The 25,748-nt window shown below is 41.0% G+C and overlaps 1 protein-coding gene across 1 annotated transcript in view; it reads right to left on the bottom strand.

The window, feature by feature from the left end:
• Positions 1–756: 756 nt before the first annotated feature.
• The window catches only part of LOC114667412 (tigger transposable element-derived protein 1-like), a 43,468-nt gene continuing 18,476 nt past the window's right edge, over positions 757–25,748 (bottom strand). Inside the window, exon 2 of the mRNA XM_051925660.1 lies at positions 757–902. The gene's annotated coding sequence lies outside the window, so the exon portion shown is untranslated. The remainder of the gene's footprint in view (positions 903–25,748) is intronic.

The raw sequence follows: 25,748 nt of genomic DNA on the forward strand, positions 1-25,748 counted from the left end.
CTGAAGACTGTTCTTGTGAGAGAATTGTTTTCCACATTCAGAACAGCAATAGGGCTTCTCTCCTGTGTGAATTCTTTGATGAACCTGAAGACTATTCTTGTGAGAGAATTGTTTGCCACATTCAGAACAGCAATAGGGCTTCACTCCGGTGTGAATTCTTTGGTGAACCTGAAGATTACTCTTGGAGGAGAATTGTTTGTTACAATCGAAACAAGAATGCAGATTTTCTCCTGTGTGGATTCTTTGGTGTTTCTGAAGACTACTCTTGTAATAGAATTGTTTGCCACATTCAAAACAACAATAGGGCTTTTCTCCTGTGTGCACTATTTTGTGCCTTTGAAGATGGCCTTTTTGTAAAAAACGTTTGCCACATTCAGAACAACAATAGGGCTTCTCTCCTGTGTGGACTTTTTTGTGCCTCTGAAGATGGCAATTTTGATAAAAACGTTTGCCACATTCGGAACAATAATGAGACTTCTCTCCTTTGTGAATTATTTGGTGGATATGAAGACTATTCTTGTGAGAGAACTGTTTGCCACAATCAGAACAACAGTATGGTTTCTCTCCTGTGTGAACTCTTTGATGAACCTGAAGTTGACTTTTTTTCTTAAACTGTTTGTCACAATCAGAACAGCAATACAGCTTCTTTCCTTTGTGAATTCTTTGGTGGTTCTTAAGGACAGTTCTTTGTAAAAACTGTTTGCCACATTCAGAACAGCAATATGGCTTTTCTCCTCTGTGAATGCGTTTGTGGAACTGAAGACCATGCTTGTGAAAGTATTGTTTGCCACATTCAGAACAACAAAATGGCTTCTCCCCTGTGTGAATTACTGCGTGGCTCTTAAGGTGGTCTCTTCGTGAAAACTGTTTTCCACATTCAGAACAGATATGAGTTTTGCCTCCTGGAAAAGGGGGGGAAATAAAAATTATTTTCAAACCACTTCCCTATTATTGATATTAAGTCACAAGATTAAATAAATGCTGGTTGAAATTAGGAACAACCTTTGATCAACATATGCAACTGCAAAACATAAGTCACATATGGAAAGCCATCCAACTTGTTCTTTAACTTTTGTATTACAACACGAGTACAAGCACTGCTGAAAAGAACTTGAAAGAGTAGATGTGACAAACACAACAGAATGATTATTGGACACATTTTGTTAACTACTTTACATAATTCTATCACATTATCATTATACACTTAAAATATGCATTAAAATTATACCTTTTATTGATTAATGGAAGTAAAAAGCAATAATCTTAAGTTATCATGATACTAAAGAGTTTAATTTTAAAAATAGAGAGCCGTACCATGCATGTGAAAAGTCCCTTTAATAGACAGAATTTCCCCTCAAACTTTTTCACAAATAGACTAAAGCTACTGAACTGTAAAATGTGTATGAAAATGACTTATTTAAATCACCAAAGCAAAACAGAGGAATGAACTAATAGTTTTTATTAATGCACAGGCCTACTAGAGGTGCAGTGATCTAAAAGAAACAATTAAAAGATGAGAAAACCCGGGATCAGAGCAGTTATTTGTGTCCTCACCTGTCCTCACAGGTGGCGCAGTGGTAGTGCTGCTGCTTTGCAGTAAGGAGACTGTGGAAGATTGTGGGTTCGCTTCCCAGTTCCTCCCTGTGTGGATAGCGCTTTGAGTACTGAGAAAAGCACTATATAAATGTAATGAATTATTATTATTATTTATTATTATTTGTGTCTGCCTTAGATGGGGAGTGGCTGGTGAAACAAGGGCTAATCACCTTTAAGGCACAACCGTGTGGGTTCTATGGTCAATGGCAATTTGAATCTGGAATCGCTGATAACATGTGCAAGGCTAAGCTGGACAAACAAGTACAAACACAGAGACAGCAAGAGGTAGTGCAAAGTGTCTCGGTGTTTCATTTTAAAATCAACAAGGTGTAAAATAGTACAGTGCTCTTCCATTAACAAACAAACAACTAATCCATAAAATCAAACTGATTACTGCAGAGGCTAATAAATGAACCATTAAAATGAGGTTAAAATCACAGCAGTGAAACCGCTCTGTAAAAACTCACGAGCCCTGATTACTCCTTCTAAAAGTGGACATCTCTTCCGCTTACCCCACATGGGTTTCCGCAAGCCAGAGGTGACCACCTCCCGACAGGCAGAGCCGGCCTTTAAAATCCAGGCTCAAGAACCTGGTGCCGTCACAGGCTCCTGGCAGGGATGCAGTGCTGAGCCTCGCTCCTCCGACTCCTGCTGCTACTCCTTGGCCTTACGTGGGAGACCTCTTGAGCAAAACCAAGGCAAGGTGACTGTGTTATCGTAGTATTTCCCTCTACTTACCCTTTACCTGTTTTATCAAGGGTAAATGTTCTCGTCAAGCTCGTTATCGGGTTGGTCTACTGTTGCACTTTAAAATGAACACACACATAGATAAACAAGGTACACACAGACCCAAACCACAACAGTGCCCCATGAATGACACACATATGCTGATTAACCCTTAGCACTTTAAACCACACATCAGCCTGTGACTCAGCACTTCAAGAGACTTACTTATTATCGGCACGAACAACATGCGATGTTTCAGTGATATCTCAGACCTAAATATTACTTTTGGTCTACAAGAATACATTTAAACATACAAAGACTCAGCACTGTTGACTATAGGCCATTTATCAGCCAAGAATACCTTCCTTTTATCATACTATCCCTTCTATTGAGTGGCGCCCTCACTCTCAGCCTTATAAACCTCGCAGCACAGAAATAATGGCAAAAAATCTGGCTGTCACCAGGTGCTCAAAGAAATCTAACTTATTAATTCAATCACTCTAGACATTAACTCTTTTAGGGCTAATTTTTTTTTGTTTCTTTTCTCCCAGGGCTGAATATTTTTCCAAAAACTAACATTTTTTAAAAAAAGAACACAAAGCAATTGTTTAACATATCAAATCAACAAAAAATATTTACTTTTGACAAATGTTACTGTCTTGCATGTTGTATGAGCCTGAATTCTCTATGATTTCACATACATATCACATACATTTTACACAGCAAAGTCTGATCTCGCTCAAAGCAGCCAATTTCAGTCATTGCCACATTGCACTCCTTACAATACGTGTTGCTTTGGTGCCTATTTTTCAATTGTCTGTTGCTGTACTTTCTAACATATATTGTTAGTGTGTACTGTAGAGAGAGACAAGTCACCCATTTGCCATCGTGCCATGCCACTGCCACCAAGTTTTCTGCCTGCATGAAAACCGTATTGTCACCTCTTTTCATCTTCTGAAACTTTATGAACTTTATGTATGGCATTATAGCCTGGCTCACCCCATGGGATTTGCTTCTGTTTATTACAGAAGTGAATAAAACTTTGCAGCAGCACGTACCTAAGCCACCAGGGGACAAAACACGTTTGGACCAATGCTCCCTGAAGTTATATCACCAGTTCTGTCCCATCTCTATTTGTAATGCCACAGCGCGCTTCATCTCGTCTTTCGTTGTGGGTTTCCACTTTGAAAAACGAGAATGCGATGCAAACGCAGCCCGCGATTCAAAAAAAATCTCTGCCTACCTGTTTGTCTCGTCTGACAGTAGCTGAAAAGCAGCATTAGGAGAGAGCAGCCTGAAGTACAGCAGCTGGTGATCTGTCGTGTCCAAAAGCAAGCCATGCCATCTTGTAAACTCCGGTAACCAGATCGGCTCTCAACGGATCAATGTATGTGTATTTATCCCATGTGAACCTTGCCGTAGATGCATCAGCTGCGCGAAGGCACTCAACTGGCAGTAGATCCGCTCGCACGGCATCGGCTGGTGTCTGATCAGCTGATGCCTGCTTCTAACTCTCTTGCTCGATCTCCTGATCACTGCCAATAAAGTCCGATTCTGAAAAATCAAGAGTCCGACTCCGCGATAATGCGCAAAACAACGTCTGCCAAGTGTTTTCTTTTCTGCACTTGCTTCGCTGCCTTTTCACATGTCGGTGCCATCTTGCCTTTGTTTACATTTCGCAACTCACGCACACGCAATGTTTATTTGCCGAGTCAATGAGTTTAGCATTCCTCCAAGCACAGAGGGAATGCCTGTGACGTGACAGTGAGATTTGTCGCCATTAACAGCTGATTGTCGCCCTTTATCCCTGGATGTCGACTTTTGTCGACATTCGCCTTCAACCCCTCCTGTCGACAAAAGTCGACATCCGCCCTAAAAGAGTTAAGACAAAGCATAGAAAGTTAAAAGCAGCATGGTATTTATTACAAGAATAATAATAATACCACTGGAACAAAGAATAATGGAAAATAGGCACTGATAGGAAAGTCTGAATATATATAGTCTTTAGGAAAAGCTTACGAAAAAGTTACAGATGACAAGGATGAATGTCCCAGGGAGGCGTTTGATTTAGCAATCGATGTTCATGATGCCTTTCTGACAACCAGTGCCATCTTCATCCATTCCTCTTCTTCTCCTCCTTCTGCTCTTCCAAACCAAGGCATTATTTATTATTGCTTGGTTTCACAGCACATGCACCTGCTTGACTGGCTGTCAATGTGATTGATGAATTTTGCTCAAACTCTTTCCCAGATAATAAAGTTCTTTGATATTGCCTCAGTCTCCCTTTCCCAGGCCATAAACCCAATTGTTGTCCCGGATGTCCATCCATAAAGTAATCAATAGCCTGAGGTATCAGCTCAGGCTTCCTTTCCCAGGTTATAAAGTAATTGAGCCACCAGAAATGTCTTCCTTTCAATGTTGGAAACAGCTGTTTTAAAAGTGAGGTGTAAGAAAACCTGCTTTGATTTGTCTTTAATTTAGTTCATCTGTTGTTTTATCTTGACCAAAATATAATGGAAAATTAAACCAAAATACACCATAACAGTGACTCTTCAGAAAGAATGGCTGTGCATCCTTCATTGGTAAATAAAAATGCTTAACTCTCAGTCAGTGTGTCTTAGTCTTTCCATCTCAGTGCTCATTACAGTATTATTATTGATGTGGCTGTTTCAGCGCATGAAGACTGGCATAAACCTTTAATATGAATATAATAATGTTCCTATGACTATTTTAATAGTCTTTATGATAAACCCTTCGTGTTAGTGTCATTAAACTCTTAAACATCATGATGATTTCCAAGGAAACTAGAAAGCACCTTAATGCCAGTGTGCAGCACAGGGTGATGTCAAGCATTCCCACACATGCACTCCTATTCCAGTGCATCAGAACTACTTTTCATGTCCTACTCTGAGGCAGGACAGATGCTTATTCCAGTCAAACTTTTAGTGTAATTCCTAAGAGTAATTCTGAGACACTTCAAAAGTGTAGACACAGAGCAAAGAATTTCTAAAGTATGAAATCAGAAAGAAAAATATATTTTTTGAAAAGATTTTCAGATACCCCAAAAATGTAAAGGTTGAATTTAATATCCTCACCAATATGATGGCACAAACATCACACAAACTGCAGAAGACCATGTAAGACCACTATGGATGCAAACAGATGCACTGGCCCCAAAAATGGAGGCTCATTTTTAACAGAAAACAAATCAACTTCCTTAATATGACACAGGTCCAAAAAAAAATAAAAAACATGAAATTCACAATCTTTGATTCCCAAAACCCTCAGAAAGACACTGATCACCAAGATAATTAGGCAAAAATTAATAAACATGGCTACTGAGAGAAAGCCTTACATTTACTTCTTATACTGAAAACATCAAAATGCTGGTATCGTACGGTTTTAAACTTCAGGTTTGTCAGTACTTTTCCAGAACCTGCATAACCTACACTTAAATTGGAATTATTTGCAGACTTTGGCAGATTCACCCCTTTAAAGGATGCCCTGAAGCTGGTCATTTAAATGATGGCATGCCAGTTCATGCCATGGGTGACTGATCCTCGGGCTAATGCAATTTGTCAGCATCAGCAACGTTACACTATTGTTAATCATCTGTCCATTTTCTTAACCCGCTTATTCAAGGAAGGGTCATGGGGCAGCTGGAGTAGATCCTTGTTATAGTTTACATTACTGTATATTACTTATACACATTGTCACGCATGCGCGCATGGGGAGCCACGGAAAGACTCGATGAGCAGCGTAATACATCGTGTCAGGGGATTAAGGCGGGGTACTTACCTTTCTTTCTCTTCTTCCCATAGAAAGACAGAAACAACGCCACTGTAACTTCCCCTGGACTCAGTAAAACATGCGCTGCCACTTCCGCATTCCATCCCTTCCTCTTGTCCCCCATTGATGATGTCACGGCTCCCATACTACACTTCGGTTCCTCCCAGCATTCCTGTCACCAGTTTCCAGTCCTTCCCTATTTAAGTTCCCTCCAGACACTATGAAGATGTCTGTAGTGATAATTAGATCTCATAACTTTGACCGTACTTTTTTGTTTAAAAATATTTCTGTACAGTATACGGGGCCGGAAACCCCAAACCTTTTTGACGTTTCTGACTCTTTATTACAACATATATATGCACACATATACATACATATACATACACATATCATTAGGATATTTATCTTGACTTTCACAAAGCATTTGATGAGGTGCCACATGAGAGGTTGGGCATCAAATTAAAAGAAATGGCAGTTCACGGTGATGTTTTTTGATGGGTGCAGAATTGGCTCAGACACAGGAAGCAGAGGGTGATGGTGTGGGGAACGTCAACAGAACTGGCCGATGTTAAGAGTGGTGACCAGCAGGGGGCAGTGCTAGGACCACTGCTATTTTATATATATATAGGAATAAAAGTAACAAGCTGGTTAAGTTTGCAGATGATACCAAGATAGCTGGATTAGCACAGGGGTTCTAAACGTTGGTCCTGTGGTCCCCCTGTGGCTGCAGGTTTTTGTTCCAACCAGCTTCATTTTTTAAACGGACTCCTGGGCTAAATTAAGTGAGCTGTTATTTGCCAGATTCTGTGTTTTGGGAAAAATGTAGAAATTAGAAAACTAAGCTTGGTTAAAAAAAATTATACAAAATAAAAAAATGATATCTATCTATATCTATCTAGACTACATTAGATGATCTGCAGGAAAATGATCCCTTTATGTGATGTTCAAGTCGGCAGTGTGGTATAACTATACGGTCTGTATCATAGATGTGGGCACATGTTTTACATCTTTTCTGTAGGCATGGAGATGTGCCATTTTCTGTTGGTTCACTTAGGGAGCCTCGGACAATTAATTGTTGAAGGTTTGGTGGTTGTCTGTATGCCAGGAGGGGAGGTTCAGGAAATACATATTTCAGTGTTTGATCATTGTTTAGTATTGGCTGAAGTTCTTTTATAATTTTTCGAAGTGTTTCAAGATGTGGGTTGTAGGTGACAACAAGGGGGATGCGATCCTTGTTGTCTTTGTTTTTATATTCCAGAAGTTTGTCTCTGGGTATGGCAGTAGCTCTTCTTATTTGAGTGTCTGTTGTTTTCGGGGTGTAACCTTGTTTGATGAAATCTTGTCTGAGCTCCTGCAGTTGTTGATCCCGGTCTGTTGGGTCTGAGCAAATACGATTGTACCGTATTGCTTGGCTTGGTACATCTCCATGCCTACAGAAAAGATGTAAAACATGTGCCCACATCTATGATACAGACCATATAGTTATACCACACTGCCAACTTGAACATCACATCAAGGGATCATTTTCCTGCAGATCATCTAATGTAGTCTACCTAATTTTCTGCATGAAATGTCCTGACACTGCACTCTATGTGGGAGAAACTGGACAAACACTCCGCCAGAGAATGAATTTACACAGGTTCCACATTAAACGTGGCAACACAGATGTTCCTGTGGCGGCCCACTTCAACAGCCATGGACACTGTGAGAAGGACTTTAAAGTCACAGTGCTTATGGGCAACTTCAAAACACAGCAAGAGAGGAAAGAATGGGAAGTTAAACTCATGCTAAAATTTAATACTTTACAACATGGATTGAATAAAGACAAGAGTTTTATGGCCAGATATGAGGATTGTTTACATCTCTCAGACTGACAGACAACCTGTCTACAGACCCACATTGTTTTGAAAAACTCATTACAAACTTCAAAAGACTTTGTTGGACAGTTATCTTATCCAGAGATCTTGACAATACATTGTTCTTCTCTCTCTTGTTAAATTAACCCTAGCCTGAATGAATCTATTAATTTTTTACATTTAAAATTTCTCATTTAAACATTTACCAATGTTGTTTCTTGTCCTAGAGTGTGTATATAAACATAGGGAACTCCAGTCTCTGTATTACATCTTGCCTGAAGAAGGGGCCTGAGTTGCCTCGAATCCTGAATATTGTAATCTTTTTAGTTAGCCAATAAAAGGTGTCATTTTGCTTGACTTTTCACTACATTCAATATGGTCAAAAATTCTCTGAAAATCTGTGTATCTTTAGTTATAGGAGACTGCGTTTGTTCATTATTATGACTGACATGAACATATGACCATGTTTTATATGGGAATTAGACATATAGATAATTCCTAGGGGTTCACATACTTTTTACTTTAACTAGACAGACAGAGATATTAAAATGTACCAAGCAGTTATATAGGAATAATGTGTTTTTTTCTTTTTAACAATATTTTCATCTTGATTTTCATTCTGTTTTTTGCCAGGTTTTATAATTGTTTAATTAATTCATTGTTTTCTAATTAGTGGGTCTAACGCTAAAGCAGTTGCTGCCTTTGATTATTCAGTGTTGTTTGCCTGGCTGTCTGCTCTGCTGGTTGTCATTATTAAGATAGAATGAAGGGAGCAAACTGCACAGAGAAAGGGCAAAATAGAATGAAATCAACCAAAGAGAGTTAAGTATTTAAATCTCTAGTAAAAATGGAAATATTCCTAAATGTATTATAAATGCAAAAATTATGCTGTAGTGCTTTCATAATGAAGAATAAGAGAAGATAAAAAAATCCCAGCTAATTAAATGAGATCAGCGTTATCAGGTGTTGTCACTGATTAGGAATCGGGTTGGAACAAAAACCTGCAGTCACTGGGGGTCCACATGACCGACTTTGAGAATCCCTGGATTAGCAGATACAGTAATTTGGAATCTGTTATATTATTACAGAAGGACTTGGACAGCATACAGGTTTGAGCAGATTTGTGGCAGATGAAATTTAATGTCAGTAAATGTAAAGTATTACACATAGTAAGTAAAAATGTGAGGTTTGAATACACAATGGGAGGTCAGAAAATCGAGAGTACACCTTAGAACAGTGTTTCCCAAACTCTGTCCTGTGGACCCCCTGTGGCTGCAGGTTTTTGTTCCAACCAGCTTCTGTTTTTAATTGAACTCCTGGGCTAATTAAGTGAACTGATATTTCCCAAGTTCTGTGTTTAGGGAACAATATAGAAATTAGAAAACTAAGTTTGGTAAAAAAAAAAAAAAAAAAATTAAAATGTACCAAGCAGTTATATAGGAATAATGTTTTTTTTTTTTTTTAAAGTATTTTCGTCTTGATTTTCATTCTACTTTTCTAGGTCTTCTAAATTGTTTAATTAATCCATTATTTACTCATTATGGGGCGGTTGCTAAAGTAATTGCAGCCTTTGATTATTTAGTGTTGTTTGTCTGGGTGTCTGCTCTGCTCGTTTTTAATTATCATTATTAAGATACAACAAAGGGGGAAAATCTGCACAGAGAAAGGGCAAAATATAATGAAATCAAGAAAAGAGAGTTAAGCATTTAAATCTATAGCAAAAGCAGAAATATTTCTAAATGTCTTATACATATAAAAATCATGCTGCTGTGCTTTCTTAATGAAGAATAAGAGAAGAGAAAAAAATTCCAGCTAATTAAATGAGATCAGTGTTATCAGGTGTTGTCACTGATTAGGAATCTGGCTGAAACAAAAACCTGCAGCCACAGGGGGTCCCCAGGACCGAGTTTGGGAAACACTGACTTATGAGAAGGATTAGGAGTCATAGTGGACTCTAAGATATTCTAAGGGAATAGAAAATCGATACTCTTTATAATCATAGTATATTCAATCAATATTCTAAGGGAATAAAAAAAAATCGAGAGTACACCTTATGGGAAGGATTTAGGAGTCATAGTGGACTCTAACCTATCGACTTCCAGACAGTGTTCAGAAGCCATTAAGAAGGGTAACAGAATGTCAGGTTATACAGCACCTTGATGTGTGGAGTACAAGTCACAGGAGGTTCTGCTCGACTTTTATAACACACTGCTGAGGTCTCATCTGGAGTACTGGGTGCAGTTTGGGTCTCCAGGCTACAAAAAGGACATAGCAGCGCTAGAAAAGGTCCAGAGAAGAGCGACTAGGCTGATTCCAGGGCTACAGGGGATGAATTATGAAAAAAGATTAAAAGAGCTGAGCCTTTACAGTTTAAATAAAAGAATATTAAGAGGAGACCTGACTGAAGTGTTTAAAATTATGAAGGGAATTAGTCCAGAGGATCAAGACTGTTGTTTTAAAATTAGTTCATCAACAGCACGGGGGCACAGCTGGAAACTTGTTGAGGGTTAATTTCGCACAAACATTAGGAAGTTTTTCTTTACACAAAGAACAATAGACACTTGGAATAAGCGACCAAGTAGCATGGTGGACAGTAAGACTTTAGGGACTTTCAAAACTTGACTTGATGTTTTTATGGAAGAAATAAGTGGATAAGACTAGCGAGCTTTGTTGGTCTGAATGGCCTGTTTTCATTTAGATTGTTCTAATGTTCTAATATACATTATATACACATATATACACATACGTACATACACACACATACATACACACACACACACACACACACACACAAACACATATAGGGTTTACAGAGAATGGTCCAAAAAAAGGAAAATATTGAGTGAGTGGTAGCTCTGACAACAATGCCCTGTTGATGCCAGATGTCAGAAGAGAATGGTCAGATTTGTCCAAGCTTATAGAAAGGCAACAGTAACTGAAATAAACACTAGTTACAAATGAGGTATGCAGATGAGCCTCTGTGAACACACAACATTGAAGCAGATGGGCTACAGCAGCAGGAGACCACACCGGGTGCCACTCCAGTCAACTAAGAACAGGCAACTGAGGCCACAGTTCACATGGGCTCACCATAACTGGACAATTGAAGATTGGAAAAATGTTTTCTGGCCTGATGAGACTCAATTTCTACTGCAACATTTGGATGGTAGGGTCAGAATTTGGTGTCAACAGCATGAAAGTATGGATCCATCCTACCTTGTATCGACAGTTCTGGCTGGTGATGTAATGGTACGCGGGATAGTTTCTTGGCACACTTTGGGCCCCTTAGTACCAATTGAGCATTGTTTAAATGCCACAGCCTACCCGTGTTTAATTGCTGACCCTGTCCTTCCCTTTATGACCACAGTGTCCCCATCTTCTGGTAGCTACTTCCAGCAGGGTAACGCGCCATGTCACAAAACTCCGATCATCTCAGATCAAACTGGTGTCTTGAACATGACAGTGAGTTCACTTTACTCAAATGGCCTCCACAGTCACCAGATCTCAATCCAATAGAGTACCTTTGGGATGTGGTGGCACGGGAGATTAGCATCATGGATGTGCAACTGACAAATCTGCAGCAACTTCATGATGCTATCTTATCAATATGGACCACAATCCCTGAGGAGTGTTTCCAGCACCTTGTTGAATCTATGCCATGAAAAATGACGTCAGTTCTGAAGGCAAAAGGGGGTCCAACCTGGGACTAGCAAGGAGTACCTAATAAAGTGGCCAGTGTGTATGCATACAGGTGTTTCTCAATAAGTTAGAATATCATTGAAAAATTAATTTATTTCAGTAATTCAATTCAAAAAGTGAAACTCATATGTTATACAGATTCATTACACATAGAGTGATATATTTCAAGCGTTTATTTCTTTTCATTTTCCTGATTATGGCTTACAGGTAATGAAAACTCTGAGATAATGCAGTATCTCAGAAAATTTGAATATTACACAAGACCAAAAAAAAAAAGATTTTTAATACATAAATGTTGGCCTACTGTAAAGTCTGTCTGTGTATGCACTCAATACTTGGTCGGGGCTCCTTTTGCATAAATCACTGCATCAATGCGGCGTGGCATGGAGGTGATCAGCCTGTGGCACTGCTGAGGTCTTATGGAAGTCCAGGATGCTTCGATAGCAGCCTTCAGCTCGTCTGCATTATTGGCTCTGCTGTCTCTCATCTTCCTCTCGACAATACCCCTTAGATGGGGTTTAGGTCAGGCGAGTTTGCTGGCCAATCAAGCACAGCAATACCATGGTCATTAAACCTGCCAAACTTTTGGCAGTGTGGGAAGGTGCCAAGTCCTGCTGGAAAATGAAATCAGCATCTCCATAAAGCTTGTCAGCCAAGGGAAGCATGAAGTGCTCTAAAATGTCCTGGTAGATGGCTGCGCTGACATTGGACTTGATAGAACACAGTGGACCAACACCAGCAGATAACATGGCTCCCGAAATCATCACTGACTTTATAAACTTCACACTGGACCTCAAGCAACTTGGATTCTGTGCTTCTCCTTTCTTCCTCCAGACTCTGAGACCTCGATTTACAAATGAAATGCAAAATTGACTTTCATCTGAAAAGAGGACTTTGGACCACTGAGCTGTTAACAGTCCAGTCCATTTTCTCCTTAGCCCTGGTAAGACGCTTCTGACGTTGTCTCTGTTCCAGGAGTGGCTTGACACAAGGAATACTGTGACAGTTGTAGCTCATGTCCCGGATACACACGTCTGTGTGTGGTGGCTCTTGAAGCAAGGACTCCAGCCGCAGTCCACTCCTTGGGAATCTCCCCCAAATTCTTCACAAACCTCTCAAGGCTGTGGTTATTCCTGCTGCTTGTGTACCTTTTCCTGCCCCATTTTTTCCTTCCACTCAATTTTCCATTAATATGCTTGAATACAGCACTCTCTGAACAGCCAGCTTCTTTAGCAATGACCTTTTGTGGCTCACCCTCCTTGTGGAGGGTCTCAGTGACGGTCTTCTGGACAACTGAGGCAGACTGAGAGACCATTTCAAGGCTCAGTACCCCTTTGCAGGTGAGTGGAGTGGGACACCAGGAGTCTATAACATTGAACTTTTTTACCATATTCTACTTTTACGAGATACTGAATTTTGGGTGGGCGGCACGGTGGCGCAGTGGTAGCGCTGCTGCCTCGCAGTTAGGAGACCCGGGTTCGCTTCCTGGGTCCGCCCTGCGTGGAGTTTGCATGTTCTCCCCGTGTCTGCGTGGGTTTCCTCCGGGCGCTCTGGTTTCCTCCCACGGTCCAAAGACATGCAGGTTAGGTGGATTGGTGATTCTAAATTGGCCCTAGTGTGTGCGTGTTTGTGTGTGTCCTGCGGTGGGTTGGCACCCTGCCCGGGATTGGTTCCCTGCCTCGTGCCCTGTGTTGGCTGGGATTGGCTCCAGCAGACCCCCGTGACCCTGTGTTCGGATTCAGCGGGTTGGAAAATGGATGGATGGATGGATGAATTTTGGGTTTTCATTAGCTATAAGCCATAATCAGCACAATGAAAAGAAATTAACACCTGAAATATATCATTCTCTGTGTAATGAATCTATAGAAGAGTTTCACTTTTTGAATTACTGAAATAAATTAACTTTTCGATCAAATTTATTGAGATGCTTTGATGCACACGTGTGCAGGCATCCTGGTCGGGGAAGCTTTTGATCCTTTACCTTGCCGGAAGGCCAGAATGACAGAAGGACAATGGGAGACAACTTGGAAAGACTATTTACTCCGATGAGCTCCTAGGTGGAAGCAACCCTGAAGTCTGATACACCAGAAGACGCCCACGAGCCATGCTGGGAATTGCAGTGACATAAAGCAGCCTTGTTAGGGTCCCTGGGTTCCACTATGGAGTGCTACTAGAGGCTGTGCTCCTTGAATTTTAGGAATTCTGAATGACCTGCAAGTATTTCCATTGGGCTATGCCATGGAAATGGAAACACTTCCAGATCCTAGATAAAATGAGATACCCAGCCATATCCGAGCAAGTCAGAGTCGGGTAGAAGGAGGATAATGCTTGCCAGGAGGTATGAAGGAGAAAAGAAAGAAATATTAGGGGAATTGTGTTTTGGAGAGCCATTGTGAAAGGAATTGTCGATAATAATTCAGTTATTTGAACCAGGGACTTGCATTTGTGTGGTGGGAGGCTGGAGGCCTACAGCCTCTCGCATCGTTTTCTCCTCAGACAAGACGGCAACGAAAAGCAGTCAATTCAGTCTAGCCAAGAGCAGGAATCCCTACTCGTGCTTGAACATTCACGTGTCCAACCCAGAGGATCCCTGGGAAAGGTGTCAACCAGAATACCAATCTTCAGATTCCTCATCACCTCCCTAGGAAACCACAGAAGGAAAGAATTCTGATGAGTGGTCTTTCTTCTTGTGTTAGCAATATGTGAAACATCTAGAACCCACCGAGAAATTAGAAAAGATGGGGCAGACCGATCAAGACAAAGATTCCCTGTACTACACTTCCTAAAATTCCTCCGGAAAACTGGCGGAGATTGTGTCATAAGAGTGCGAGGCTTTTGACTCACAGCTGCTGGATGGAAAGGATCGAGGATTCATTCAACAATCAGCAGAACAATCCAGATGATTGTTTGACCTGTGCAATTTAGAAAAACTGCTTCAGCCAATACGGACACTTCTGTCACTTCTGAGATATTTAGAAACAATATTAGAAGGGATTGACACCATAGCAAGAACTGCATTGGAAACGGTCAACAGGTACTTATGTTGTCAGGGAATAGGATTGCTTCCCACAATTTGGTTACACAGGTGAGGGGTGGGTCTCTGTGTAATATATCATAAGGAAGCGCAGTGCAAAATGGTCCTGGAGAAATATGAAGGGAACCCAGTAGTTGTTTCAACAGTTATAGCTAAATACAGTGCATCCGGAAAGTACTCACAGCACATCACTTTTTCCACATTTTGTTATGTTACAGCCTTATTCCAAAATGGATTAAATTCATTTTTTTCCTCAGAATTCTACACACAACACCCCATAATGACAACGTGAAAAAAGTTAAATTTGCAAAAACCTCAAGTAATTTAAAAAAAAAAAAATTGAGAAAGCACATGTACATAAGTGTTCACAGCCTTTGCCGTGAAGCCCAAAATTGAGCTCAGGTGCATCCTGTTTCCCCTGATCATCCTTGAGATGTTTCTGCAGCTTAATTGGAGTCCACCTGTGGTAAATTCAGTTGATTGGACATGATTTGGAAAGGCACACACCTGTCTATATAAGGTCCCACAGTTGACAGTTCATGTCAGAGCACAAACCAAGCATGAAGTCAAAGGAATTGTCTGTAGACCTCTGAGACAGGATTGTCTCGAGGCACAAATTTGGCGAAGGTTACAGAAAAATTTCTGCTGCTTTGAAGGTCCCAATGAGCACAGTGGCCTCCATCATTCGTAAGTGGAAGAAGTTCAAAACCACCAGGGCTCTTCCTAGAGCTGGCCGGCCATCTAAACTGAGCGATCGGGGGAGAAGGGCCTTAGTCAGGGAGGTGACCAAGAACCCGATGGTCACTCTGTGGAGAGCGGAGAACCTTTCAGAAGGACAACCACCTCTACAGCAATCCACCAATCAGGCGTGTATGGTAGAGTGGCCAGACAGAAGCCACTCCTTAGTAAAAGGCACATGGCAGACCACCTGGAGTTTGCCAAAAGGCACCTGAAGGACTCTCAGACCATGAGAAAGAAAATACTCTGGTCTGATGAGACAAAGATTAAAATCTTTGGTGTGAATGCCAGGCATCACGTTTGGAGGAAACCTGGCACCATCTCTACAGTGAAGCATGGTGGTGGCAGCATCATGCTGCGGGGATGTTTTTCAGCGGCAGGAACTGGGAGACTAGTCAGGATAAAGGGAAAGATGACTGCAGCAATGTACAGACACATCCTGGATGAAAACCTGCTCCAGAGCGCTCTTGACCTCAGACTGGGGCGATGGTTCATCTTTCAGCAGGACAACGACCCTAAGCACACAGCCAAGATATCAAAGGAGTGGCTTCAGGACAACTCTGTGAATGTCCTTGAGTGGCCCAGCCAGAGCCCAGACTTGAATCCGATTGAACATCTCTGGAGAGATCTTAAAATGGCTGTGCACCGACGCTTCCCATCCAACCTGATGAAGCTTGAGAGGTGCTGCAAAGAGGAATGGGCGAAACTGGCCAAGGATAGGTGTGCCAAGCTTGTGGCATCATATTCAAAAAGACTTGAGGCTCTAATTGCTGCCAAAGGTGCATCGACAAAGTATTGAGCAAAGGTTGTGAATACTTGTGTACATGTGATTTCTCAGTTTTTTTATTTTTAATAAATTTGCAAAAACCTCAAGTAAACTTTTTTCACGTTGTCATTATGGGGTGTTGTGTATAGAATTCTGAGGAGAAAAATGAATTTAATCCATTTTGGAATAAGGCTGTAACATAACAAAATGTGGAAAAAGTGATGCGCTGTGAATACTTTCCGGATGCACTGTATGTGCCCCTTTCTGAACCTTCGGTAGATGCTATTACACGGACTATTTAGGTCAAACTGGGCATAGAAATCAGAACACAGAGCAAAGAGGTCCCCAGACTTACGTGATGGGAACTGAATAACTGCATTTCTGACAGTTGATAAATATATGACAGTTGATCTCCCATTACCTAGGCCATCCATCAGAGAAATAACTGCATAGACCAAGGCACTCACGTCAGGCAAGTGATATAATGATATAATAATATGAAATAATGGTAGGTGCTGCTGTGAGTGGCAGCCTTTCCAGCAGCTCTGTGTACGACTTTATATTTCTACCTTTTTCTTACTACTTGGACATGGATTTTTACACGCCGAGACTCGTCTATTCAGGTAATCAACTTCAAGCACTGAAAACAAGGGCCTGTGCCGGTGTGGTTCCCTATTTATCTGAGGAGGTAAGGAGGTCGTATCAAGGCAGCAGAGCCGGTGCTAAGCTAAAGGCTACGCGGCTAGCAAGGAAGTGGTGATACAAGCCTTTGGTGCCTTCTGTGATCATGGGAAATGTGAACTCACTACCAAATAAGATCGATGAACTGGCTGCACTGGTGAAAAATGTCAGGACTGTTTCCTTTAGGGGGCGATAGCTCCCTAGTTGGAATAAGTTCTTTTGTAATTGCGGTGTTTTAAGTAACCGAACACTACAGATATAATATTAAAAGGCAATATCCCTCCCATAGTAATATGGCGGTAAGAAATCACATAAGAGAAAATAACTTAGCTTTCTTTAATGACGATTGACGTGACATTACAGACGAAGGAAGCCATAGCAAGACAATTACCCAGGTGGGAACTCAGTGTATACAGTCTGCCATTTTTCGTCGCTGCGATGGAAGGGTTTTCAGGACGGATAACGATATTTTATGGCTGCTGTCCAAGTCTTTTATACTGGTTTCTCCACGTGCAAGCCCTTACTTAGGTTCCAAACAAGGGAAGAAGATTTTGTGCTGACATTTAACAGAGGACAAAATAGTATACATCTGTCTTTAGGCTGACTATACATTCCTCCAGCTGTCTTTGTCTATCTTGTCCTGTGCTTGGCCCAGCAATTCTAAATGCCGAGCCCCTTTGTACTAAATATGGCTCAGCTATTCATGTACAAAGAAAAGAAAAACAGATTTAAAATGTCTGCACAGACAGTGACATTAAACTTAATATTATAACAAACTTATTATAACAAACCACACTTTGTCACTAGATCTGTGGTGAAGGTCTTATCCACAAAGCGTAAGGTACTCGATCCTCCTTCACAGTGTAGACAGTTCCTCAAGAACATTTCTGGAAATGTGAAGTGTAGTACCACTATGGCTCCTGTTTCATTCATCTAATATACCAGCGTAAATAAATATTAACAATGATAAGTTACAGTACACTTGGATGAAAAGTTACATTTAACATGGTGTTACTAAGTAGTGATCACTGTATCCCACCTGTGGTGTAAGTGGAGATCTCCTGTTATGTCTTACATAGTTAATGTTGTAACTGAATATCATTGGCCCATGCAGTGGGTACCATAGCCTCAGATTTATTTTATAAATCTATATAGCGTCTTGGTGGACTTTACTATTTTTCGGCACTCATAACACTTATAACTACAGTATGTTGATATATGTGCCCCATCCATTGGTGTCTGATCCCTTTATATGAGTTACAATAGTTGTAACATAAATCAAATGCTATTCAAAATCTATTGCTATGATTAATAATTGTTCTTAACCAGTATTATTGCATAATTGTACCCTCCCCAACTTCACTATCGGATGTTCTATTCCCTTTCAATTTACAATTTAACACCATTGGTGGTAAATTGTGCATATCCTCATACTTTTGAGCCCCTCTTATAATATTTTTCAAGTATATTCCTAAACTTTCTATATACGTGCCTTGTCCAACCCAGTGGTTTGTAGATAAAGTCTTTTGCTTGGTGGCTTTGCAGATCCCTCCGAACAAACGTGTGGCTGGTACAGGACTTAGTCTTTGCCATTACTGGAACAGAAACTAAACTGTCTGATTGCCATTAGAGAGCTAATGAGATGCACACATGGTGACTGCCCATTTAGCAGAGGAACACTTCACTCTAGGCTTGCACTGGATACAGCAGTCATTCACAGGAGCCTTCAACAGCTCTCATCTCACTTCAGTGGCATGGTCACAGTCTGTTTGTGTCCATAAAAACCTTGTTTCTGCAGCAAATGTCTGCACAACCATATCTGTCATCAGATTTACATAGCTGGACTTACATTCTTTCTTTGATTCCGCACTCCTTCCACTCTGGATAAGCGAGTCGTTTCTTCACCAGCTATTATCAGGTATGTGCAGCAGACCAAGAGTCATTAATGCAGTACAGTCACTTTAAATCTTTGTTCATAGAACACCACTTTTTCTTTATTGATAAAGCTCTACCACTGAGTTGGAGAGGCCTTAACACCACTAAATTGAGTGTTCAAACTAAAATACTTGCTATGCTAAATAAAGAAGGGCGAAGGGTAGAGCAAATACATAATATAAAACAATGCTTTATCAAACATATGTATAATACAATACAGCACTATTAATGAAAATCCTAGACTTTCAGTTTCCAGTCTCATATCATAAATAACAGCTAGAGATAAATTAATATGGCAAATTATTATATTTAAACCAGGCTAGTGAAAATGTTTCTTCAGTAGGATTAATACACTAAACAAAATTAACACATTGCATCAGTTATAACAAACTGTAGCTTATCTTATCAAGAGACAAAATTTCTTAAATGTCTAAGATATTACAACAGCACAGTTTTTTTTTTTAAACACAGACTTAAAAATAATGACATATAAGAGCATCTGCCACCCCAGACTCTGAATAACAGTCTTTTAAGTAGTTTACTTGGCTAAGGCAGAAGTTCTTTAAGCACATTCAGCACACTGGAGAAAGCAACTGTTCACAAACAAACAGCCATCACTCTTTGCAGTCATTTCTACACACTTAGCAATTGCTTCATTCTTTCCAATATCATCCCATATTCTCATACTTAACATTCTCTTTTACAATTGCACTTCATTCACAGAGATCTCTATCACACATGCTATAAACTCACTCGAGGTTGTGCTTTTTATTTTACTTATACAAGGTTTTCACCATTCAACGCACTTAAACACTTCTTGCCCTTTATGCTTATCACAAAAGTCAAGCAACTTCTCAGGACTCAAGCTGGTATTACTTTCATTAAATTAGGAGTACATCTTACCTCAGTTTCATACGGTGCTAGTCTCCAGATCATGAAAACTCCGTGCCGATCCGATTCAGCGACAACGAGGTGAATCCCCCCATTGGGAAATCACGCAGCACAATTCCACAACAGGAAAGCATTCCCAGAAAAAGCTACGCAGTCACAAAGAATATGCTGATTCAACAAGGAAAACATACATGCTTGAACCTTTATTTCCTATCGCCGGGCAAGTGTGCTAACCACTGCGCCACCATACTATTTACCGTAATAGTACCTAAAATACACAACCTCCATTCACGCACATCAGTCACATTCTGCTTTTCACAAGAACTTGTCTCCCTTCTCATTTATTATTATGAAAAGAGCATTTTTCGTTTAAAATTGATCAGTGTTTGAAAGGAAAAATGTTTTGCACATTTATGATAAGCTTTAAACAAAAATGGAGACATTTTATGTACTTTAACCCAATTATACATAGCTTCTCACATAACAAAGAAATATAATTATCGATGTCTCATTTTAAATCCACACTTACACTTACAATTAATACCTTCTTAAAAGTATGGCCAGTACTCACAGGAAGGTAACAGAGGCATGCTTCTCATTGCAAAGTTAAAACCAAATGTATTTATTCTTTTTCCAATTTAATTTACAGCTCTTTTACATTTTAGTGCTATTTGTGTACACATTATACAGTTTCATTTTTAATACTAGCTTAAAACGTAGGTTTGTATAAGCAATACTTATAAGATGACTAATTTAATTAGTTTCTGTGAGTTTTTCGATGTTCTGCAATTATCAGCATTTCAACACACGTCATGATACTTTAGCAGAATTGGTGAGGGTGTTTGCCAAAACCTTTAACCTTTAAACCTTTAACCTTTTGGGGTACTGCAACAGCTGCACAGCTCATAAACTGCATTTTCAACAGGCGAACGCATCGTGTATTTTTGGATTATATCAGGCTGCTATTATGCCATTAAAGATTTCTACAATTATTTTAGTGTGCGTGATTGTTATAATATGTTTTGTTATTAAGTTTAATGTCACTGTCTCTGTGCACACTGTTATGGATTCATTCATACAGGCAGATCAAGTATGGTGCACAGGGGCTCAGCATTTAGAATTGCCGAGCCAAGCACAGGACTAGATAGCTAAAAGACAACTGGAGGATTGTATAGTCAGCCTAAAGACAGAATAGTATATTTATGTCCTCTGTCAGCACAAAATCTTCTTTCCTTGTTGGGAGAATAAGAACTGCATGTAGGCATTGTGCTATTCCTGTATTTTTTTGAAGGTGGGGTTTGAGTCCTTTCCTGTCCTTGTTTGGAGATCAGAAAGAGAGCCTGCATGTGGAGTAACCAGAATATAAGGATGGACCTACTGCCAATACACTTTGAAGCTATCGGATGGAAGATTATGTCCTCCGTCCGGAAAATCCTTTCAGCGTGGCGACGAAAGATGGCAAACTGCGTAGATCAAGATTCCCGCCTTGATAGAGTCTGTCATAAGCTTCCCGTCTGTAATACCGCGTAAATCGTCAGTAAAGAAAGCTGAAGTATATCCTTTTTTCTCACGTGATTTTTGTACCGCCGTAATCACTATGGGAGGGATATCGCCTTTTATATCATATTTCTATATTTTTCGGTTACTTAACATGCCGCAATTTCAAAAGAACACATTTCCGGAGAGCTAATGCCTCCTAAGGAAACCGTGATCGAGACTTTATGGATTTTATCGGCATTGACATTGTTTATCTTCAATTGACTGACTACCAAACACGCTGGATGTGTGACTCTTCAGACGATAAGGTGCATGCATCAACTCTTAATAATGCGCAGCTCTTCATAGCTTTACAAAATTCTGTTCCTAATGGCTATTGATTTAACTTATTTAATAACAGCATTCCCCAACACGGCATTAACTTTTTTTTTTTAGGTTTTGGACATTCATAGGGCAGCTGATTAATCTGTTTTGTCCACTTGTGTGCCGTTCCGTTTTATTTTGGATAACCAGTCTCGTTTCTACAGGTTTAAAACTGTTGTTTTACAATTTATCGTGTCCGACTTAGTTTCGTCTTTTATTTTATTTATTCCCACATTTTATAATCACTGTAAATGCCAATAGGGACTCTGCTGTGTTGGACCCTTGAGCAAAGCCCTTAACCTGCAACTGCTGAGTACTTGGAGTAGTGAGAAAAGCGCTATATAAATGGAAAGAATTATTATTATTATTATGCTTTGGACTTTTAAGTCCAACTCACATAATGTAATTAGCAGAAGCTGCATTTACTAGCAGCTGTTTTTCTTATTTGTTTATTTTTATTTTTGCACTGTGGCCCATGTTACAAGCCCGCCTCCAGTTAGGGCCAGGCATTTAAGGCAGTATAACTTGGTCATGGGAGGCCATGACTGTGCACACGACCATCCCAATGCACTCAGTATCTGTCTGAAACCCTCCATGCCATCATTATCAGAAGCATATTTTTATATATATGATACATTATATATATAATATGGTTATTAATTTAGCCACTATCCTGCTCGCAGTGCCATTATGTTCCCTATAGGGGGCGATAGCTCCCTAGTTGGAATAAGTTCTTTTGTAATTGCGGCGTTTTAAGTAACCGAAAACTACATAGATATAATATTAAAAAGCGATATCCCTCCCATAGTGAAATGGCAGTATGAAATCACATAAGAGAAAATAACTTGGCTTTCTTTAATGATGATTTACATGGCATTACAGACGAAGGAAGCCATAGCAAGACACTTACCCAGGTAGGAACTCAGTGTATACAGTCTGCCATTTTTCATTGCTGCAATGGAAGGGTTTTCAGGACGGATGACGATATCACCCATCCGTCCGTCGGCTTCAAACTGTTTGGCTGCTATCCAAGTCTTTTATACTGGTTTCTCCATGTGTAGGCCCTTACTTAGGTTCCAAACAAGGGAAGAAGATTTTGTGATGACATTTAACAGAGGACAAAATAGTATACATCTGTCTTTAGGCTGACTATACATTCCTCCAGCTTTATTTGTCTATCTTGTCCTGTGCTTGGCCCAGCAATTCTAAATGCTGAGCCCCTTTGTACTAAATCTGGCTCAGCTATGCATGTACAAAGAAAAGAAAAACAGATTTAAAATGTCTGCACAGAGACAGTGACATTAAACTTATTATAACAATTTTTTTACAACAAGGACCTACAGAGAATGCAGTTTGTTGTGTTTTTGTGAAACGTGGCTAACAACTAACACTGCAGATGTTAACGTGAAGCTACCCGGGTTTAGCACAGTTAGAGCGGACAAAGACGCAAGTACCTGCGGCAAGCGAAAAGGAGGAGGACTTGCTCTCTATGTGAATACAAGGTGGTGCAACTCTGGAAATGTAAACGTCAAAATCTCCACTTGCTGCAGGGACATCGAAATGTTGGCCATAAGTTTGTGTTCCTATTACTTGCCCAGAGAGTTTGGACATGTCATTGTTTTTATTGTTTACATCCCTCCTCGGGCGGACGTGGAGATGGCGATTGACATCATCCATTCTGCTGGCAGAGCAGGCTCTGAGAGACTGCTTTGGAACTACAGACTGGGATATCCTGCAGGGGTCACATAGTGAGAACATTGAGGAGGTTGTTGACTGCACTACTGACTACATCAACTTCTGTAGTTCCAGTAAGTACAGTACGCTGCTATGCTAACAACAAGCCATGGATTACAAGTGACATCAAGGGCCTTTTGAACCAGAAGAAAAGGGCTTTTAAAGGCGGTGATCAGCATGAGCTCAAGCGCGTGCAGAAGGAACTCCGAGTCCAGCTCAGGGAGGCGAAGGAACAGTACAGGAGAAAGCTGGAGCAGAAGTTGCAGAATAACAGCATGAAGGAAGTGTGGGATGGGATGAAGACCATCACTGGCTGCAGCTCGAAGCGGGGTGCCACCATCGAGAGAGACATGGAGAGAACAAACCAGAGGAATAATTTCTTTTAACAGGTTTGACCACCCTAACCCACTCTCACCTCAGAGTACTGCACCCTCCACCCATCCTTCTGCTGATACCAGCATAGGAGAGAGTTTCCCCCCACCCAGAATTACATCAGCCCAGGTAAGCAGAGAGCTGAGGAGACTTCGTGCCAGCAAAGCAGCGGGTCCAGATGGAGTATCGCCACGACTGCTGAAGGCCTGTGCGTTGGAGTTGGGGAGTCCTCTACAGCGCATCTTCAACCTGAGCCTGGAACAGGGGAGAGTCCGGAGGCTTTGGAAAACATCTTGTATCACCCCAATCCCAAAGGTATCACGTCCTAGTGAGCTGAGCGACTTCCGGCCTGTCGCTCTGACGTCACATGTGATGAAGACCATGGAGCGACTGCTGCTTCACCACCTGAAGCCACAGGTCCGTCACGCCCTCGACCCTCTGCAGTTCGCATACCAGGAGAAGGTGGGAGCGGAGGATGCCATCATCTACATGCTACACCGATCCTTCTCCCACTTGGACAGAGGCAATGGTGCTGTAAGAATTATGTTTCTAGACTTCTCTAGCGCCTTCAACACAATCCAACCTCTGCTCCTTAGGGACAAGCTGACAGAGATGGGAGTAGATTCATACCTGGTGGCATGGATCATGGACTATCTTACAAACAGACCTCAGTATGTGCGTCTCGGGAACTGCAGGTCTGACATTGTGGTCAGCAGCACAGGAGCGCCGCAGGGGACTGTACTTTCTCTGGTCCTGTTCAGCTTATATACTTCGGACTCGAGTCCTGCCACGTGCAAAAGTTTGCTGACAACACTGCTATCGTGGGCTGCACCAGGAGTGGGCAGGAGGAGGAGTATAGGAACCTCATCAAGGACTTTGTTAAATGGTGCAACTCAAACCACCTACAACTGAACACTAGCAAAACCAAGGAGCTGGTGGTGGATATTAGGAGGACCAGGCCCCTCATGGACCCCGTGATCATCAGAGGTGACTGTTTACAGAGGGTGCAGACCTATAAATACCTGGGAGTGCAGCTGAATGATAAATTGGACTGGACTGCCAATACTGATGCTCTGTGTAAGAGAGGACAGAGCCGGCTATACTTCCTTAGAAGACTGGCGTCCTTCAACATCTGCAATAAGATGCTGCAGATGTTCTACCAGATGGTTGTGGTGAGCGCCCTCTTCTACGCAGTGGTGTGCTGGGGAGGCAGCATAAAGAAGAAGGACGCCTCACGCCTGGACAAACTGGTGAGGAAGGCAGGCTCTATTGTAGGCACAGAGCTGAACAGTTTGACATCCGTGGCAGAGCGATGGGCACTGAGCAGGATCCGGTCAATTATGGAGAATCCACTGCATCCACTAAACAGTATCATCTCCAGACAGAGGAGCAGCTTCAATGACAGACTGCTGTCACTGTGCTGCTCCACTGACAGACTGAGGAGGTCATTCCTGCTTTCAATATTCTTAGAAATCACCTTAGTCAATGGATGGGCCTCTCTTGCAGTGTCTTAAATTGGTTTGAGTCCTACCTGGCAGGTACAAAATTCTTTGTTAGTATGCCCCGAGAGAATCTGACCTACCACAGCTATGCTGATGACACACAACTGTATTTATCAATAGCACCTGATGACCCCGACTCTGTTGATTCACTGACACAATGTCCCGAATGGATGAGTAGCAATTTTCTCAAACTAAATAAGGAGAGAACAGAAATCTTAGTGAGTGGCAAAAATGGATATAATGAGGTTATTAGAAATAAACTTGATGCGTTAGGATTAAAAGGCAAGACGGAGGTAAAGAATTTAGGGGTAACTGTTGACTCTGACCTGAATTTTAAATCACATATTAATCAGATTACTAGAACAGCATTTTTTAACATAAGAAATATAGCAAACATTAGACCTCTTATAACATTGCAAGATGCTGAGAAATTAGTTCACGCTTTTGTTTTCATTCGGCTAGATTACTGTAATGCACTCCTCTCAGGACCACCGAGAAAAGACATCAATCGATTGCAACGAGTGCACAATGGAGCTGCTAGAATCTTAACTCGGAAAAGAAAATCCGAG

Source organism: Erpetoichthys calabaricus, chromosome 1 (assembly GCF_900747795.2).
Source record: "Erpetoichthys calabaricus chromosome 1, fErpCal1.3, whole genome shotgun sequence".
Taxonomy (NCBI): domain Eukaryota; kingdom Metazoa; phylum Chordata; class Cladistia; order Polypteriformes; family Polypteridae; genus Erpetoichthys; species Erpetoichthys calabaricus.